Source organism: Podarcis bocagei, assembly GCF_964188305.1.
Source record: "Podarcis bocagei genome assembly, chromosome: 2".
NCBI classification, from domain to species: Eukaryota; Metazoa; Chordata; class Lepidosauria; order Squamata; family Lacertidae; genus Podarcis; species Podarcis bocagei.
Genome location: NC_138126.1, coordinates 109,025,709 through 109,046,155, shown reverse-complemented (window position 1 = coordinate 109,046,155; position 20,447 = coordinate 109,025,709). Strand labels below are relative to the sequence as shown.

Sequence of the window (20,447 nt, the reverse complement as noted above, 5' to 3'; positions counted from 1 at the left end):
TGACTCAGGTGGCCATTGCGGCGGACGGCATTAGGACGAGGCAGGCATTGTCGCTCCGAACAAGTGTCCCTCCAAATAACTGCTGCTCTGGGTTTTTGATACCTGGAGTGAGGATGCACATGCCAGGGAAGAATGTATCAAAAACATGCCGCTGACTCAACATCAGAGGGAACCTCAAAGGGAGAATGAACTAGAACAAAGAACAAAAACATTACAGAAGTGCCACACTGGATGAGGAAAAAGGAGGAGGGGGGGGAAACACACAAAACACACCACCCCTCTGTACTAACAACAGGAACAAGGTCAGCCATAAAAACCAGAAGAAAAGAGGGAAGTCTCCAGAAAGCATAACAAGCGAACCACACAAAACATGCCAGCCATATTCCTATTGATCCCCCTCCACACACAATATAAGCTCCCATTACAAGGTTTTGTTTTGGTTCTGGAGAAAGAAAACGCAAAGGGGACGAGTTCTAAGAAGGGAGCTTAGGGACAGTGTGGTCGCGGGTGGCATGGGCAAAAGATTCCTGCCTTGCAGGGGGTTGGGCAAGACGGCCCCTTCAAACTCCACAATTCTATGGGATGGCATCAGAAGAAATAAAAACCAAAAAGAAGAGAACAGATATACAAGATGGGGAGCTCAATGAGGTGCTACCACTAGTCAGTGTCCGCTCTAGGATCTTCAGAGCCCTTGGGCAAGGGGCTCAACTGGCCCCCTTGTCAGTGGGACCCAACTGGGTTCTGAGCACTCTTCTAAGTGTTGTGTTGACCTTTAAAGCCCTAAATGGCCTCGGCCCAGTATACCTGAAGGAGCGTCTCCACCCTCACCATTCAGCCTAGACCCTGCAGTCCAGCTCCGAGGGCCTTCTGGTGGTTCCCTCACCGTGAGAAGCAAAGTTACAGGGAACCAGGCAGAGGGTCCTTCTCGGTAGTGGTGCCTGCCCTGTGGAACACCCTCCCATCAGATGTCAAGGAAATAAACAGCTATCTGACTTTTAGAAGACATCTGAAGGCAGCCCTGTTTAGGGAATTTTTTAATGTTTGATGTTTTATTGTTTTTTAAATATTTTGTTGGAAGCCACCCAGAGTGGCTGGGGAAACCCAGTCGGATGGGCACGGTATAAATAATAAGTTGTTGTTGTTGTTGTTGTTGTTGTTGTTGTTGTTGTTGTTACCAGGCCAACCCTGGTCACCAGTGCTGCCTCTAGTTCTTGAAGAGACCATCACCTCAGGAGATAAATCAACTGGGAGACTTTCTACTCTTCTCTCTCTCTTCACCCTTTCTCACCTTCCCTTTCCTGAAAGGAAGACAAAAGAGAAGAAGCCTAAGTCAGGGGACTCTGATTTCTTTCTTTCTTTCTTTCTTTCTTTCTTTCTTTCTTTCTTTCTTTCTTTCTCTTATTTATTTAAATTATTTTATTATACAGTCTAAAATATTGTTCATGGTGATAAAGCCCCTGATTGGGAGAGAATGTTCAGCTGCTCCTGGAAGTAAAAAGGTCTGCAATCCAACTTCTGCGAGGGAAGCGAAACTTGTCTGCTTGGCTGGGATCAAAATCTCACATAACAGGAGGCTGAGGGCCTGGAAGAGGGGCCAGGAAATAGGGGAGATAAAGGACAAGGATCCCAAAGGCAAGAGTGGTGGTGGTGAGGTCAGGTTGAAGGAAGGGTGAAGAGTTAAGAGACATTGGTATGCCACATGTTCCTGTCACAAAATTATATTCTGGAACTGGGTCTAGTTTATCATTGTTTTTATAGGCAGCATTTGATTTAAGGTTGAGGCTACTCCAGTAACATGTGCAAGAGACCAAAATATGGCAAAGCACCTCCATCTGCATAGCCTTTGCGCGAAGCAAAGCTTTGTTGTGTTCCGTCAGATTCCTCTCCAAGAGAAGGGGAGTCATCTGCCCCCACGCCAGAAGTATTTGTTTACAGGATCGGGCCCCGCCATTTCATTTTAAAGCAGGCCCCCTTCCTTTATTTATTCCTTTATTTATCTCAGCCCCCTTGCCTGTGAAGTTATGCTTGTTAGTGAAAGGTGAAAGGCTTTTTTGATATCTAAAGCCAATGTTACAATGAGCTTTTCTCCCCATGAGAGCACCTGGTTCTCATGTTTAATGAGTAAACACAGGAAAACAGAGACTTGAAGGCTGATTGTTCTCACCATCATTACTTCTGAACCCGACATTAAAGAGAAGTAAAAGACAACGGCACAGCAGTTCTTTGTTTTTTCCACCACACTTCCTTAAACAAAACAAAACAAAACAAAATCTGTAATGAGACGCATTTGAAGTCTTACTTGGGGGACAATCTTCTAGATTATAATTGATAATTTTTCCAAAGCAGTATTTTTTTTGGAGGGGAGGGTACAGATTGTGTAATAATAATTACTTGTTTCTTTTGAGGGGATAAATAAAATATGAATAATGTAATTACTCCCTAACAAAATGTGGAGAGCTGGTTCCCCACTGCTCCATCGACTGCAGCGAGCAAAGAGACAGGATTTCAGGAGCCGATTTCCAAGTGGAGGATGACATGCTACAATTCCTCCCCACTTACACGTGCCACATTTTGCCGGCAGAAGCATCCGCATTAAAGGAAGAGATTCTTTATTTATGCAAACTCCCTCCTCCCCAATTAATTCTTCTTAAAAAGAAACAAATTGCCAGTCACATAAGTTAGAGTAGTGACGAGCAGAGAGAAGAGTCATTTGGGGGAGGGGGAAAAAAAGATTATTATACAAATTCTGGGGAGAGACGTCTTCCAACCAACTGATGTTTTACTGGCTGACCAGTGAAACTATTGTTCAGCCAGTATTGGGGTATGAAGATAAGTAGAGCTCTGCTCTGCTCATAAGCTGCTATTTCCGTTGTCGGAACATTGGACACTGGCCGATACTGAGGCAGCCCTGAGGACCATCTAGCTACCGATTGTCTACACCAGGGTTTCCCAAACTTGAGCCTCCAGCTGTTTTCAGACTGCAGTTCCCATCATCCCTGACCACTGGTCCTGCTAGCTATGGATGATGGGAGTTGTAGTCCGAAAACCACAAGCCACCCAAGTTTGGGAAACCCTGGTCTACACTGAGTGGCAGTGCCTTCTGCAGGGTTTCAGGCAGGGTTCTCTCCCAGCCCTAGGGGTTGAAACTGAGTCATTCTGCATGCAATGCATATGCCCCACTACAGAGCCACCTTCCTTGCCGTTGGCATTGCCCCCAGGCTACTGGGCTGAGCTCAGGCTTTGGGTCTGAAATACCAAGTTCTTTTCTTGCTCCGCCTGCCTCCATTCTGCCCCTGCTATTGAAGGCCTTCTCCATATTAGAGGAAGGTACATCCAGATAGACCGTGCAATTGTTTGTGGAAGATATTTTAATGCCCACCTGATTTAGGTATTGCCCACTTTCCCTTCCTTTACGCACAGTGGAGAAGATCCCTCCTTCTGACTCACTAGGTAGGTCTTCCCTACCTCCAACACCTCTAGAAAGATGTGTAACATCCAGCACATTAAGGGAATGTAGAGGCATATTGTATCTTGCAAGTTCCCTTGCTGCAAGAAGCCAAGTTACAGGGAACCAGGCAGAGGGTCTTCTCAGTAGTGGCACCCGCCCTGTGGAACGCCCTCCCATCAGATGTCAAAGAGAAAAACAACTACCAGACTTTTAGAAGACATCTGAAGGCAACCCTATTTAGGGAAGCTTTTAATGTTTAACAGACCATTGTATTTTACTATTTTGTTGGAAACCCAGGCAGATGGGTGGGATATAAATAATAAATTATTATTATTATTATTATTATTATTATTATTATTATTATTATTATTCTGAAATCTAAATGCCTATTTCCTCTCATTCATCGTTTAGCTGATGCCACACTCACAATCAGAAGGAACTTTGAGGTTGCAGGATCTGTTTCCCATCTCCAGTGGATAATGAAGTGGACAGTTCATACATACTTCCCATGTATGCAATCCAGATATGATGATGATGATGATGATGATAACAACAACAAAAATAATAATTATTATTTATTCCCCGCCCTCCCCAGCCAAGACCGGGCTCAGGGCGGCTAACACCAGATATAAAAACAATTTTCAGGGAGGAGAGTCTTTGATTGAAATACAACTTAAAAAACAAGATTAAAATACAACATTAAAATGCAGCCTCCTTTCAGTAGAAAATCAAATCACAAACTTTATTGGGGATGAAAACGTCATCATTTCCTATACATACATTTGTGTTCTCTCTCCCTTATAGGTCTTGTTCAAATGTAATAATCTTGGGCTGCAATCCTGTGCGCACATGTCTGGAAATAAGTTCTACTGCACTCAATGGGACTTACTTTTGAATTAGTATGTACAGGATTGCATTGTCAGTCTAATAAATTGTGGTTTATTAGACCAAGAATGAATGTTGGGCCCATATATACTCCCTTCTTCCCTTCCTTCTCTCTCATGCCATAAAGAACACCAGGGTTTGTTAAAACACAGCTGAACCAAGAAACAGTGGTTTAACCAGCATCTAATTCTGGTTATTTATATAAAAAAAGTTTTATAAATAATGTTACATGTGCCAAAACAGGAGAGATGTGACAATGGAGTGTGTGGCCTGAGGGCATATTTTCTTTCCAATGATTCAAGATGCAACTGCACTTCGAATACTGGTTGCAACACAAAAAAAGATGAAAATATGCCCCCCCAAAAGCAAATAAAATGATCACGAGACTGGAGTGACTCAGTTTAGAGAGAAGGTGAATAAAGAGGTGTGTGATAGAAGTGTTTAAAAACATAATACTAGAACCCATCTGATGAAACTGAATGTTGGAACAGTCAGACAGACTTCTTCACATAGTTAAACTATGGGATTTGTTACCATAAAATGCCATTATGCTTGCTAGCTTAGATGGCTTCCCAGAGGGATTAAAGAAATCCATGGTGAAGAAGGCTACCGGAGAAACATGAGGGGAAGAGTGCTATCGTCCTCATGCCTCCATGGGCATCTGGTTGGACACTGCAGGAACAAAATGCTGCCCTCGATAGGCCTCTGGTCTGATCCAGCAGAATTCTTATCATGTTCTAAAGAGAATTCCCTTTAGCTAGTTCACATAGATCCACTCCATGAACATTCAAATATGCCTTCCAGAGTATTTCACTCAGGATGATAAGTTGTTGTTGTTTAAAAAACCACATTCCTAGGAACAGCAGCATAAAAATGTGAAGACTTTAGAAGACTTCCAGCCACTTTTCCCTTCCCTTAATTTTGTAAACTTTCTTTATCAATACTTAATGGCATTTTGATATTTGCTGTTTGGTAAAGGCTATTCTTTAAAAACCACAACTGCAATGTCAAATTTTCATGTGCAAAGGAGACCCTCAGTGGCTTTGTTTATTTTCATCTTCAAAATATGGGGGGTGGGGGGCAGGCAGGGATCAAAATGAAACAGAATAGACTTCTTCTAACTGTTATGCAAAATGCATTTAGCATGGTCATTGATCAGCTCTTTTGCTTCTTCATGGGGCATCTCTACATTTTAGCTTTTCCAATAACAGTTAGGCATTGTGTGCTTTGTTTTGTCGAGACTCTCCAGAGGGTCTTCTGCTCTCTCTGAATTTTCTTTAATGGTCATGATCAAAATGCAAAATATACACAGCATAGGCTGCCCACACTTTGCAACCTGTGCACCTAGCCGTTCTGACTGTGCCAACCATGTGCTTGAGGGGAATGGGGTCCTGAAAACAATATATCCCCACCACACACACAACTGAGGAGAGGAGGAAAACTTTTACCCAGAATTGATTCTGCCACAGCTAACAGTGGACAGTACTTGCTAGACAAGCAATCTGTTTGGAAAAAGTCAATAGCATCCACCTGGCATATACTCCTTAGAAAACTGACAAAGAAATAGCAAGCATATTATAGTACAGGGGAGGAGCCCATGGCCTGGCCTCTGCAGCCATTTTTATTGGTCTGTCACCCTCCTCTCACATTTGGCACCTCTATTTGAAGGTGCTGCTTCTTTTTCTGTCAAAACACCACCAGTAGAAGGTTTTCGAGGAAACATGGAGGATCACTGAGCCACTCTAGATCCTTCTAACAATGTACCCTTTACTGATTTTTAAGATGTGGCCGCCATCTTGTGTTATACCATGCCACCACAGCAGCCATTTTGTTTTTTGCCAGGTCCAGGTGGCAGCCATTTTGTGACTGGCACCCATAGCCCTTTTTCAAAACTTCCAAAGAGGTTGGCAATCCCTAACTTAATACCAGATCCGACACATGGCATTTGTACCAGCAAACCAAATCTATGCTTCCAGTATGCACTTACATTTTTTTTCTCCACAGTTACAAATGTGTCCGAAGCCATGAATAAAGTCACTAATGCCTAAGTTTATCAGTCCAGAAATTAAGGGAAGAATGAAGACTAGGAACAGGCCTCTAGAAGGGCAGGTGGATCACAGAAGAGTGTATAGAACCTGTTAATTTGGGGGAGGAGGGTAGCTGGACATAGGAAAAACTCACAAGGAAGAACTTCTAGCAATTTACGTATTTCAAATTGATCCTCCTTTGCTCACATTTCTTTATAGATATGGAACGATACTGTAAATAAATAAAATATGTTATCTTTTTTTCATCCCTCTGCTGCCAATCATATGATAAAAGGAGCCATTATTTTACGACCCCTGTGGTTGTCTGTCTGTCTGTCACAATGAACTCAAGAACAACAGACATCTCTGTGTCGCTTCTAATTGGTGCACCTACTGCGTTGTCTTCTGAAGGATCCAGTGTTGATTTCTTGCAAATACTTCATTTTCCAACAGGTTGTTTCTGGGCTTGCAACAGAATGCAAGGGTGTCCTTCGGGACAGGATGGCCCAGTTCTGTCTTCTGGAATACTGCCTGCTGTGCTTTCCCCTCCAGGTTACCAATGGCAATGCCAGCATGGCTTGACATACCCGCCAATGTGGCCTCCGAGTTACACGGGGAACTGCAAACATTCAGCTGAACCAATCAGTTTAATCAGGGCAACAGGATTATCCGATTTTGCAATGTACAATGGTGGAAAAACTGAAGAGAATAGCTATTCCCCCTTGTCCATGGGTGATAGCCAATGCTCTCTGTGTGTAAGCAGATTGGGCTTCCACTGGTGCAACAGGATGTTCCTCCCACCACCCACCTCGAAGCTCCCCACACTCTCTCAAAAAGTCTCTGCTGGAGGGCTGGGGGGACCCTCTGGATCAGATCTGGAGGGAGCATTGGGGTCTGCAAAGACGAGGGATGGAAGGTGAGGCCCTGTTGCATGAGCAGAGGTCTGTAGGAATATGGACTCAGCAACATTAGTAAAGAAAAAGTGCTTTACGTGTGTTATAATACTGTGACACCAGATGGCGCTGTGGAGTCCCGTCTTTGGCCAATGTGATTTCCCTCTGTGAAGTTGGCAATGTGTTTTCCCAAAATGCTTTTTTTGGTGTGTCTAGATCCACCCTAAATAAACCACAGGATCAGAGCATATAATCCAGTAAACAAAATGTTCCACCCAGCATTGACGGAGCAGGCAGGCCAGGCCCCCTCAATATTTTTTTTTTGGGGGGGTGGCAGGACACCCTTGAAACAAATATTGAGGGGGCAGAAGACACCTCCACCCCTAGAGTGGGCTCACCTCGTGCGTATATAAGTATATAGCTTACTATTTACTATGATTTAGTCACCATTAAGGATCATGGCCACTGGTCCCATCACCTGCTAGCAAATAGAAGGGGAAGAAATGAAGGGAGTGAGAGATTTTACTTTCTTGGGCTCCATGATCACTGCAGATGGTGACAGCAATCATGAAATTAAAAGACGCCTGCTTGGGAGAAAAGCAATGACAAACCTAGACAGCATCTTAAAAAGCAGAGACATAACCTTGCCAACAAAGGCTCGTATAGTTAAAGCTATGGTTTTCCCAGTAGTGATGTATGGATGTGAGAGCTGGACCATAAAGAAGGCTGATCGCCGAAGAATTGATACTTTTGAATTATGGTTCTGGAGGAGACTCTTGAGAGTCCCATGGACTGCAAGAAGATCAAACCGATCCATTCTGAAGGAAATCAGCCCTGAGTGCTCACTCGAAGGACAGATCCTGAAGTTGAGGCTCCAATACTTTGGCCACCTCATGAGAAGAGAAGACTCCCTGGAAAAGAGACTGATGCTGGGAAAAATTGAGGGCACAAGGAGAAGGGGACAACAGAGGACGAGATGGTTGGACAGTGTTCTCAAAGCTACCAGCATGAGTTTGGCCAAACTGCGGGAGGCAGTGGAAGACAGGAGTGCCTGGTGTGCTCTGGTCCATGGGGTCACGAAGAGTCAGACACGACTAAATGACTAAACAACAACAACAAACAACAAAGGATATAGATCATTAGGTATAAGAACATAAGAGGTATCCTGGTAGATCACCCTTCACCCTGGGTCCTTCACCCTGTTCGCACAGTGACCAAACAGGACCTACATACAACAGCACTCTCCCCATTCGGAGGCTGTCAGGGGCTGGACTGAGGAGGAATAGTGGGAGCCGCACCCCCCCCCTCTCTTGAACCTTTCCAAGTGCAGGAGGACAGTATTGATTTAGAACAGTGGTTTGCAGAAGGGCATAGTCCAGAGGGGGGAAGCTGGGAAATACTGGGTGAAGAACAGCTAGAAGAGGAAACACCAGGAGAGAGGGAGAGAGAGAGGGAGAGCGCGCGAGAGAGAGAGCTGGCAGCTGCATTGTCCTTGGACAGCATTCCTGACCCCCCTTCGCCTAAGACTAGACAGGTTTGAGAGTGATAGAACAGAGAGCAAGCTCAGATTTCCCAATGCAGGAGAGATGTAGGTTAATGGGGACGGAGGGGATGAACCCTTACCTGGAGCAATGCCATTTCTAGAGAGATATGCATTCCTTTGTCTCTCGCTGTGATTGTTAAAGAAACTAACTGGTAAGAATGCTCCTTTCATTTGATCTGCTTATTTACTGCCACCGGGGGAGGGATCTGATCCTCCAAAGCCTGACAGAGCCATATTGCCCTCCAACTGTGGAGGTAAAGCATTTTTGATTTGATGATGATGGTGGTGGTGATGATGATTAGACTGTGGGATGGATAGATAGATAAAAATGTTCCGTGCAGGGAATGCTTCCACCCATTATAGCCATGGCACCCGGTCATTCCACTGTCCATCTTTGTAGTTAAAAGACCTACAGGCATAAGCCATACAGTTGAGGACCCAAGGGTGATTTTCTCTTTGGGCTGATGGTCTGGCTGCAGAAGGCTGCAGATGAGATGCTGTGCATTTCTCCACATGTTACTTCATCTCCAGCCAGTCACACAACTGGTGGGTTTCCTCCCCCCCCTCTCTCATGCAGTTTTCCACATCTGTTTGAAGATATCTTTCCTCTGATCTGCTGCTGCTGCTTTGGAACTTTAACGGGCCAAGGCAACAGCGGCACATTCCCTTCCCTTTTTGCTTTCACATCCTTAAGAGCACACCTCAGTGGCGTAGCGTGGGTTGTCAGCACCCGGGGCAAGGCAAGTAATTTGCGCCCTCTAACCTGTGGATTTTAGCAGGGGGCAGAGAGCTGTGAGTGTGAGCGCGCGCCCCCCAGATGTTGCGCCCGGTGCGGCCGGCCCCCCCTGCACCCCCCACGCTACGCCACTGGCACACCTCCCTCCCCACCAAAATAAAAAAAACATAAACAGGTCCCCTTTTCAAGGTGCATAAAAATATTCACAGCCTCTACCTCTTCAGTTTGGCTCAGTCCCAACCTTTCCAAGGGGTGGTTGTATTTTATAACATCTTAAAGACTGACCAAACCAGGTGTATTCCAGAGGTTGTTGGACTGCCCTCTGTTAAACTTATATTAATTACCCTGCCTTATCCTACAGAGCTCTTGTGAAAATAAAATACAGGATGCCCTGAATTTCCTGGGAGGAAACCACTGTATTAAATGTTTTAGATACATACATTTCATAAAGAAAATGGAGGAACAGTACAGTGGTACCTCGGGTTAAGAACTTAATTCGTTCTGGAGGTCTATTCTTAACCCGAAACTGTTATTAACCTGAGGTACCACTTTAGGTAATGCGGCCTCCCACTGCCGCCGTGCCGCCGCCGCGTGATTTCTGTTCTCATCCTGAAGCAAAGTTCTTAACCCGAGGTACTACTTCTGGGATAGCAGAGTCTGTAACCTGAAGCGTCTGTAACCCGAGGTACCACTGTATATAACACAGGTGCCAATGGCATCCATTTATCTCCTGTCTCAAGCACATCTAGGGAAATCAGGATCATGCCTCAAAGTGAGAAGCGAAGAGCAAAACTCGAGAGTTTTGCTGTTGTGCCGAGTCCTCCCATCCTCACAGACGTTTCAAAAGTTCTTGTTGTGTTGCAGTGACAGCTTCTTCTTCTTCGTCATCTTCTTTGCTTCCTCCCGACTGCTCACTTCAAAAATGAGGACCAGCAGTCCTGGAAAGGATCCCGCTCAAGCAGCCGATTCTGTGACCTTTCTCCAAGTCTACTGAGTGATGGCATCGGTTCAGGGAAAAGAGGAGGAAATTGGTGCCGCAGCTCTGCAATGATCAGACTGCCACAAACAGAAACTTGAGAGGGGCTGGCTGGCTGCTTGGCTGGACTAAAGTGTGCACACTGTCGCTTTCGACACTTTGAAGCCTCCTCCTTTTTGAAGCCAGGCTTCGTGGTTTTTAGGGACATGATGAAAGAAGGAAACAACTTGATTCCTCCACCCACCCGCCCGCACCCCCCGGAGAATTTTGTGATTATTAAGAAACGCAAAGTTTGTTTCTGGAGAAAGGGAGAGTCATTTTGGCACTGTGCATCGTAAAACACTGGGGGGAGGGAAAATACCCTGGCGCAATGAGGAGGATCACAAATAAGTTGCTAGATATTGCTAGCTGTCGTGATTTTATAGGGAGCTTCAAGCTATCTATCCAATTCCTAAATTGCTAATGTCTTAGAAATTGCCATGTCATACCAAAGAAGGATTTTCTCTTTAGCTATTCGTTTGTAGTTGTTGCTGTTGTTGTTTTTTAATCTATGTGTAGGAACTTTTTGAAAAAAAAATATTAACCATTTCAACATAACAAAACATCAAAACATCTCATATTCATCATCCCACCCCCCATTTCCCCCCACCTCCCCATCAAACCCTCCCTCCCTCCCCCCCCCAGACTTCCCTCAGCTCCTCTCTCTGATTTCTCAACTCATATTATTCTCTGCATACTGTAAATTGTATAAATCCTTATCTATCTACTATGTTAACAATCAATAGATCTGTGTATGTTTATTCAAAACCTGCCAAGGAATCCAATTTGTTTCGTTGCCTTTTTAAGTAATATGTGAAAAGTTCTCATTCTTCTTTAAAGTCACAGTTGTCTTAATCTCTCAATTTGTATGTCATTTTAGCCATTTCTGCATAGTTCATCAATTTCTCTTGCCACTGTTCTTTTGTCGGGGTTTCCTCATTCTTCCCTCCTTGTGCTATCAAGACTCTTGCCGCTATGTGTAGGAACTTTTAACCATTCTTTGTTCACTTGGATTTAAGTGTCAGCAACCTGGAGCTCCTTTTCATTCGGCAAAAGGTTGTTGTTCAGGAGTAGTGGTAGGAATTCACTTTCAAACTACAGTGCTACCTTGGTTCTCAAACTTAATCTGTTCCGGAAGTCCGTTCCAAAAACCAAGATGCGCTTTCCCACAGAAAGTAATGCAAAATGGATTAATCCATTCCAGACTTTTAAAAACAACCCCTAAAACAGAAATTTAACATGAATTTTACTATCTAACAAGACCACTGATCCATAAAATGAAAGCAATAAACAATGTACTGCCATCACACACAAAATCAATCAATCAATCAATCAATCAGTAGCTGAACTGGGTTCCACACAGTCACAAAAACAACCAAAAAAGAGCCACAAAAACACAAAATAAATAGCAAAAAACAGACAGACCTCAGCGTAACACTCAAAACGGAAGTGTGGCACTCAAATTGGAAGCGTAACACTCAAAACAGAGCACGTTTGGCTTCCAAAGAAAGTTCACAAACCGGAACGCTTACTTCCGGGTTTGCAGTGTTTGGGTTCCAGGTTGTTTGAGTACCAAGGCGCTTGAGAACCAAGGTACCACTGTATGTTGTGATGGCCAACAACTTGGGCAGCTTTTTTTTTTATTAAAAAAAAGTTTTTTAAAAAGGATTAGATAAATTCATGGATGTCAGGGAACTGCCATCGGAGCCAGAGGGAGAGGGAGGGCTCCAGAGGGATTCCAGAGAGCGTCCCGGGAGGGAGAGAAGCAGCACATCTTCTGGGGAAGGAAATCAGCGTAACACCTGTGGAGAAGGGGGGCAGATGGGGGAATCAGCGAGGTGGCTCCAAGACTCTTCGCCGGGAACCAGTGGGGAGAGCACGGGTCCTCCAGTGCCCACACCCTCCCTGCGCAGAAGGCTTCCGCACAGGGAGGCTAGGCGGAGACTAAGCGTCAAAGAGCTTCTTTGCTGGAAGAAGTTCAAGAAACGGCCACTAACGGATTCTGCCAGCGATTGAGACAGTCACGGGTGCGTGGCTGTCCAGACAGAAAGGGTTCATTCAGGCAACCAGCCAAGGGTGGCGTTGATTTACACACAAGCAACCCCTAGAACCATTACAATGGAGGACAAGCCTATCAGGGGCGATAGGCTTCCTTCACTGTTGTAGGTGGTATGCCTCTGAATATCCGTTGCTGGGAACCTCAAGTGAGGAGATTCCCGTTGTGCTCATACTTTTGCTTGCAGGCTTCCCATAGGCATCTGGTTGATCTTTGTGAGAACAGAGATGCTGTATTGGCCTGATCCTGCTTTGTACTTAGAAGGTCCCAGGTTCCATACCCCACTTCTCCACTGAACAAATCTGAGGTAACGAGATATTTCTGCATTGCAGAGGGCTGGACTAGGTGACTCTCAGGGTCCCTTCCAACTCATAGAGTTTGTAAGAGTCTGTAATCCAATATTTGTCGGGGGATGATACTCCCGAAACTACCAAGATTGTTTCGGGATACTTAGCCGAGATCTTTAAAGCTAAATCTACAGTTACCTGATTTATTCAGTGGTGGTTATCTATTGTATGTGTTTGGATTATCAATGTATTTGGGTGACTTTGCATGATTTTTTATGATTAAGCTGTTTTCACTTATATGCCAGTAAAGGCTAGAAAAGAAAAGAAAGAACTCTACAGTCATATGATTTAGAGCAGACCCTTACATTGTGATATTAAGGGTTTATCTGCATTAATTATTTCTGCAGTAGTAGTAATTATTTCTGAAATAATTTTTATTTGGTTTTACAAATGTAGAATTATAACAGTACAATACAAAATACGTATCTGTCAGGGGTTTAGGTGCAGAGGCACGGGCAAGGGAGGAAACAGAGAGCGAAGGGGAGGAGACAGAGGAAAGGATGAGTGATGACGACGACCCGAGATCTCCCAGTCTTTCCAGTGAATCAGAGGATTCACAGAAAGGAGCACCAGTGGCCAGGGCAAGGGGGGCGTCTAGGGAGGCACCCCAGGAAGATAGAGCCAGAGGAGACTCAGGGGGGAGCAGCTGGAAATCGGGACCAGCGTCACCGCCAGGAAGCAGGGAAGAGGAAAGGAGCCAGGAGGGAAGCGCTGGCAGCTCACCACAGGAGGGAGGGCAGGAGTCAGGAGTGGCCACACCTCCATCGGGGAGCGAAGAAACGGTTAAGAGGAAAGTGGAAGGTTGGGCGCGCGCGCCAAGTTCAAATGCAGAGGAAGGCGGCGCAGTGAGCAGCCCCGAAAGGGAACCGGGTCCTAAAGCCCGGCGCAAGGAGGCAGAAGGGTCTGGGTCAGCGTCAGAAGAATCCCGGAAGGAAGAAGCCCCGGGGGGTAGAGGGACCCAGAGGAGGACAGTCAGGAGGAAAAGGTGGAGCAAGGCTAGGATATTAAGTTGGTGCGCACGGGGCGGAGACTCAGACGGAGCCTCGCCGATCTAGCTAGTAGACGTAGAGTTGCAGACAGCAGCGTGAGAATGGAAACTGTAATTCAATAAAGACTTTTACTTAATGACCGCTGGCTAGCATGATCCTCTGTGAGCTAGGATCTTGAAGCAGCTCTGACAGTATCCATAATTAGAGATTTCACCGAATCTCTGGACTGCCCACCTTCTCCTCCATGGGTCCTATTGTCATCCTTTTCAACTGCATATTATTTCATAATCCATATTTTATGTCTCTCCTTTTTGTCCATAGTATTTGCTACATTACAAGTGTTATTGCAATCCTGCTAGTGTTTCCATCTGCTTACAGTGGTTCCCTTATTTGTGAATAACTTTCAGGATAATTATTTCTGGACTTTCTTAGTCTTTCCTCCTCTCAAGACTCTAATTGTTCTATTGACATTGGAAATATTTAAAGATTAAGTGGTTTAGAAATACATATAAACAACAACAACAAATGTCCTGCACAATATAAGGTTGAATGTGAAGTGAGAAAAGGACATGTAGCAGGGAATTCTTAACACCTTGCCATACCAAAATTTCCAGATTTATTTCTTTATAATTGAAATTATATCAATAATTTTTTTAAAAAAGGTTTCTTATGGGGGGTGAGAGAGAGAGAGAGAGAGAGAGAGAGAGAGAGAGAGAGAGAGACACCCTGTCATACAAATATTGAAATACTGCCCCTCAATGAGGCCAAACTTAGATTCACAAAATGTTTAGGGATATGTGTCCCCCCAGAAAAAAGTATTCTACTAATATATGCACTGATATGCACACTTTACAGGTGCTTATGCCTTTAAAATAAAAAAAAAAACTTGGCCTGAAAACTACAAAATTCAGAGAAGTGCATATTGGGCGATTTCATCTCTAGATGCGAACTAAAGCAACGTCCCACTCACCCACCCCGTTCCTACACACAAACACAGCATATAGACAAACACAGCCTTTTACAATGCATACTTCCTTCCCACGCTCAGCCTTTTGGACAGAGTGGACCGCAAGTCCTGTGAAAGTCGCCCTGACTTTCATCCAGCCTAGTAACTTTCTCCTGACCCCGCACAAACCAGCACAAAGAAATGAGCTCTCGGTGCCTTTCACCTTGCACTCTCCATATGAAATAAAATACAGTGAAATTAATCCCAGCAGGAGTTCCGTGCAATAGAGAACTGATTCATATAGGCAGAAATGGAAAGAATGGCTGAGATGAAGAACGTGTGTTTTTTTTTAAAGCAGGGAGGTGGTAGATCTAAGCAATGAAAGCACGTTATCAAAGCTGTTGGTGACATTTCTTTGTTGGAAAATTGTTGAGTTACACACACACAGACACAAATATATGGTGTTGTTAAATAAAATCAACTTCAACATTTTGCTGCATTGGAGTAAGGTTATCAGATGTCCCCGTTTCCCGGGGACAGTCCCCGGATTTACAAATCAGTCCCCATACAAATCCATTGAAGTTGAAAAGTGTCCCCAGATTCACTGGGGGGAAAAATCTGGTAACCATACATTGGAGGGGGCGTGATCCAGTAGGTCTCTTCTTAGGTAGAACATCTGCTTTGCATCTATAAAGTCTTGGGTCCCATGCCCCACTTCTCCACTGAACACTATGCGGCCAACTCAGATGCGATGAGCAAACATCATGGTTGGCCAACAAGGACTCTGACAATTGGTAGGGGATTCTGTGTCACATGTGTTCACACCTCCATGAGCTTTCCTCTGGTTGGGAGAAGGAAATGGGGGACCCAAATCACAGACAATTCACAACTCGGAGCATCTAGTGAGCTCGCACTGCTAGGAGCCAAAGAATAAAGGTAAAGGTAAAGGGACCCCTGACCATTAGGTCCAGTCAAGGCCGACTCTGGGGTTGCGGCGCTCATCTCGCTTTATTGGCCGAGGGAGGCAGCGTACAGCTTCCGGGTCATGTGGCCAGCATGACTAAGCCGCTTCTGGCGAACCAGAGCAGCACACGGAAACGCCGTTTACCTTCCCGCCGGAGTGGTACCTATTTATCTACTTGCATTTTTACGTGCTTTCAAACTTCTAGGTTGGCAGGAGCAGGGACCGTGCAACGGGAGCTCACCCCCTCGCGGGGATTTGAACCACCGACCTTCTGATCGGCAAGTCCTAGGCTCTGTGGTTTAACCCACAGTGCCACCCGCATCCCTTAGGAGCCAAAGAATGCACACTGGATTTTACAAAGAAGCTAAGCCCTGTCTCAGAACATACACACACACAGGCTGATGTGGTGTGTGTACGGACACAAAACAAGTCCTTCACTGCCACACCTTGCCTTGACACTTGTAAGCAACAATCTCCAGAAAGCTCTCATTTTTTTACTGGTAGAAACGGTTGGTAACTAATTCTTCTTCCAAGGCTTGGCACTAGCAGAGCCACACAGCCACACCTCCCCCCCCCCCCCCAACTACCCTTCTTTTTCATTCCTATGATATCTCTTGTTAATTGCAACCAGCAGGATTTCCCCCCCTCCCTCCGCCTCTTGCTTCCCTGTCAAGTTGAGCCCGTCTGCCTCTGAGGATAACGGCCAGCCTAGGGACGGTGTGTTACATGCAACACCCTCTTGGCTCCTTATTAAATGATAGTCAACCTGCCTTTGAAACGGTTTGTCTTTCAGGCCATCTGAAGTCGGACAAATTGCTCTGCACCGCTTTCTCTTCCTCTCCCATCAGTCATATCGATTGACAAAAACACCATTTACAAGGGGAGGCGGGAGGAAGAACCGCGGAGGGAGATGCACAGAGCAAATGGGAATTAATGAAATAAATAACGTGTGTGAGGTTTGGGTTTGGTGTGTTGTTGTTTTAAATCAATTCTCTGTGAGCGTGTACGTGCGCTTGTTTTTGTTTTATTTTAAAAACCAGTTCTTTGTATACGGCACAAAATGAAATCCTAAATTTGAGTACAGATGCTCACTTTGGAGGGAAATATTGAAGGGAAGATTGGCTTTTGTATACACATGCACATCTGGGTTATACCTGGGGCAGGTACTGGCTTCGCTCTGCTCTATCTATGAAGCTATGCTTTTTGGTTCCTGTTCAGCTCTGAACTCCCTAAAAAAACATGTATAAGACCCTACGTCAGATCTCCATCTGTAAAAATAAATATCTGTTTTTGAATGCAAGAAAGGCAGAGGTAAACTGTCATATAAATATATGGCCAAATATGCTATGTAAGTCATGGCTAATAACAATGCTAAGACACAATACTTTAATGTTTTGCAAGTTCTTCCACATGCTCTCATTGTGCACCTGATGATGGTCTCATTAATTTTAGCTCTAGTGACTCAACAGTGAATGGCAATGCTGGAGCGAAATACATTTTTCCATTGTTGCTGCATCCTGGATTATTCCATGTGTGGTCCCAACCAATCAGGGATCTCACACAATGGACAGAATAATATCACAAAGCCACAGAAGAGATTTGGCTCACAGAAGACAAGAGCAATTGTTAAGTTCAGTAAATGAATAAGTAAACATCCTCACATAAAGTACTAGGGTACGGCCTCCAAACAGGAGATGTTTTTGATGTTGGGGGAGGGGAGGTGATTACCTTCAGTTCATCTCTAATCATAACTGGCATGAGAGACTTGACATGTGGAAAGTTTCACTCGTATTAAATTCAGGTTCTACTAGCTTTGATTCCCCTCCCCACCAAAAAAAAAACCCAGGAGCTTCATTTCATTGGATCAGCCCACTGACCTATCCGGGTCAACATCCTCTCTCCAGCCAATAGCAAGTCTTCTGAGCTTCTCTTCCCCTAATCCTTATCTGAACCGGATTGCATTGAACACTACCGTGCCCATGCTTTCACGCCTGTGAAAGAGGAATGATGCTCAGCCTAGGACAGGAGGCCTCAATCACACACTGTATTATGTTCCCAAGAATGGAAAATAGTCCCTGAAGAGATGAGGAGGTGGTTTGTGGTTTCTGGAGGAGGAAATTTGATGCAGGTTTGTAGCACAATTCCTCCTACCCCCACCCCCCCTTGTTGCATGAATGTGAGAATCAACAGTCATTGTGGCTGAGAAGGAAACCCAGCCTGTCCTTCAAAGAGACATCACTGTGTGGGAAAGAGGGCAGAAGCAAAGCCAAACCATCTGTAATTCCACCACGACAGTTATGCTGCTTCCCTTGTAGCCTGGCTCTGGGTACAGCATGTAAGGCCGTCCGCAGCTCCCTTCCTTCTAGCACAGCCCTCCTTATGTGTGAAGGCCCCCAGGAGCTACCCCAAAAAATAATTATGCACATGACACGGAATTTAATTTTAGGTTATTGGCATAATTTTGGCCACAACTTTATTGATTGCAGATAGTGAGTGGTTTGTTTAGCCCAGGGGTCAGCAAACTTTTTCAGCAGAGGGCTGGTTCACTGTCCCTCAGACCTTGTGGGGGGGCTGGACTATAGTTTTTTGGGGGAAATGAATGAATTCCTTTGCCCCGCAAATAACCCAGAGATGCATTTTAAATAAAAGGGTGCATTCTACTCATGTAAAAACATGCTGATTGTCCACGGGCCGGATTTAGAAGGCGATTGGGCCTGATCCGGCCCCCGGGCCTTAGTTTGCCTACCAAAGGTTTTTCAAATATTCCTTAAACTTCTATACAGAATAGACAGTTAATGCATGCAATATGCTCTGGGCACTTAAGAAAGATGTTTCATATATGCTGAAGTCACGGTCCTTCCTTGCACCAAGATGCTGTACTTTTGCGCAAAGGGATCACAACAGGGCTTAGCAGAGCCTTGTTTCTCGATCCACGGTCGCCACAACATTGCATGTGCGCAGAACCAGTGCCCAATGGAATGGGCAGTTTGTGCATGCTTCTCGTCTCTCTTCCCACCACTCCTGTTTTGGGGGGGTGGGGATTGGGTTCCCTAGCTCAGTTCAAGAGCCCTTGCTTTGCATTTCTAGTCAGAAGTATCCCAGAGCAGCAGGTGACAAGCACATCCTCTGCCTTAGACCCTGGAACATTAGACAAGTCTGGGCTAGGTGTACAAATTATCTAACCTCCGATTTGTTCAGGAGCCAAGGTGTTCAGCTTCCAAGGTACAGGTTACAGATGCTTCAGGTTACATACGCTTCAGGTTACAGACTCCGCTAACCCAGAAATAGTACCTTGGGTTAAGAACTTTGCTTCAGGAGGAGAACAGAAATCGCACGGCAGCAGGAGGCCCCATTAGCTAAAGTGGTGCTTCAGGTTAAGAACAGTTTCAGGTTAAGAACAAACCTCCAGAATGAATTAAGTACTTAACCTGAGGTAGCACTGTATACCTTTAAAGCCCATTCAAGGTGCATTCTTTCCCTCAAAGAATTCTGGGCCGCCACAGTTCACCCTCCCTGAGCTGCAAGTCCTAGCAACGCTTAACAAACTACAGCGACCAGAATTATTTGCGGCGTGTGTGTGCTTCGAATGTGCTCTAAAAGCATGGTGTGCACCTCTGTGTGGAGTGGGGAGGGTGCGGGAGGCACAGGGACACCACCCCTACCCTGCTTGTGCATGAACCTGTTTGTGTGCTGCCCCCTAGAGGAGAGGAGGGGGAGGAAAGAATAAACTCCTGTCTGAGCCCCCAAAGGGCTGCTGACAGATTGTGTTTACAGCACTGCGCTAGATGGAACCACAAGTCTCGCCACATGCAGGCACTACTACCTTGCACAAGGAAGGATCATGCCCTAAGTATTAAGGTTATTAATTTTCTAATACATGTGGACATTTTGACCCTTTGCTCGAAAACAGCGGCCTTTTTCAATCATCTTTTTTTTTTAAAGCCAAAGCTCTGTGCTTAGCTATTATCCAGGAGGAACATTATGTTGACATTAGCATGTAGGTTTTTGAAAAGACTAAATAACGCACGCACGCCCCCCAAAAAACCCTCCCTGCGCAAGATAGAGAATGTAACATCGTGACCATATAGCACTGTTGAATGATTAAAAATTTAGATGACTGCCTTTGAAACAATAAAAAAAGCCTTGGAAGCTTCTTAATGAGCAGCTATCAGAAATAAAGCTTTTAAAACTTCAGAAAGTGCCTCTGTGGAAATTTCATTGTCTTTGATGCTGTAAAATAACTGCAGGGTAGATTCATTTTAAGTTCTCTTTAGCATACTGGTAGTTCAGAAATATTGGGAGATATCTTTCTTAGCAATATGTGGGGAAAACAATGTCTTGGTCGCTTTCATTTATCTGCAATTTGACAGGAGTGCAGTTTATTAACTTGAAAAGGAGACAGATACATTATCTGAAACAGAGAGACTATCGTAGGTATTGCCTTCTTTTTATACCAGTGGGAGTCCGTGACACTTTGAACTCGCTCACCATTAAATGCCTTCCTGAGTTGTTGAAGAGCCTTTAAAAAGGAAGCCTGCACATTTATGATGTAAATTCGTTATTTTGACAGTCTTTGAAATCTGTCAAATTCACATCCA

General features: G+C 44.8%; 1 long non-coding RNA gene across 2 annotated transcripts; it reads right to left on the bottom strand.

Annotated features, from left to right (window-relative positions):
* Positions 1–937: 937 nt before the first annotated feature.
* Positions 938–7,294, bottom strand: LOC308579997. Of its 2 annotated transcripts, none has more exons than XR_014004669.1 (3): positions 6,755–7,294; positions 2,165–2,244; positions 938–1,298 (listed from the first exon to the last, which is right to left on the bottom strand). It is a non-coding gene; the product is annotated as an uncharacterized lncRNA (long non-coding RNA). The 2 variants fall into 2 exon arrangements; XR_014004670.1 differs by lacking the exon at positions 6,755–7,294 and adding an exon at positions 5,981–6,692.
* Between the last annotated feature and the right edge of the window lie 13,153 nt (positions 7,295–20,447).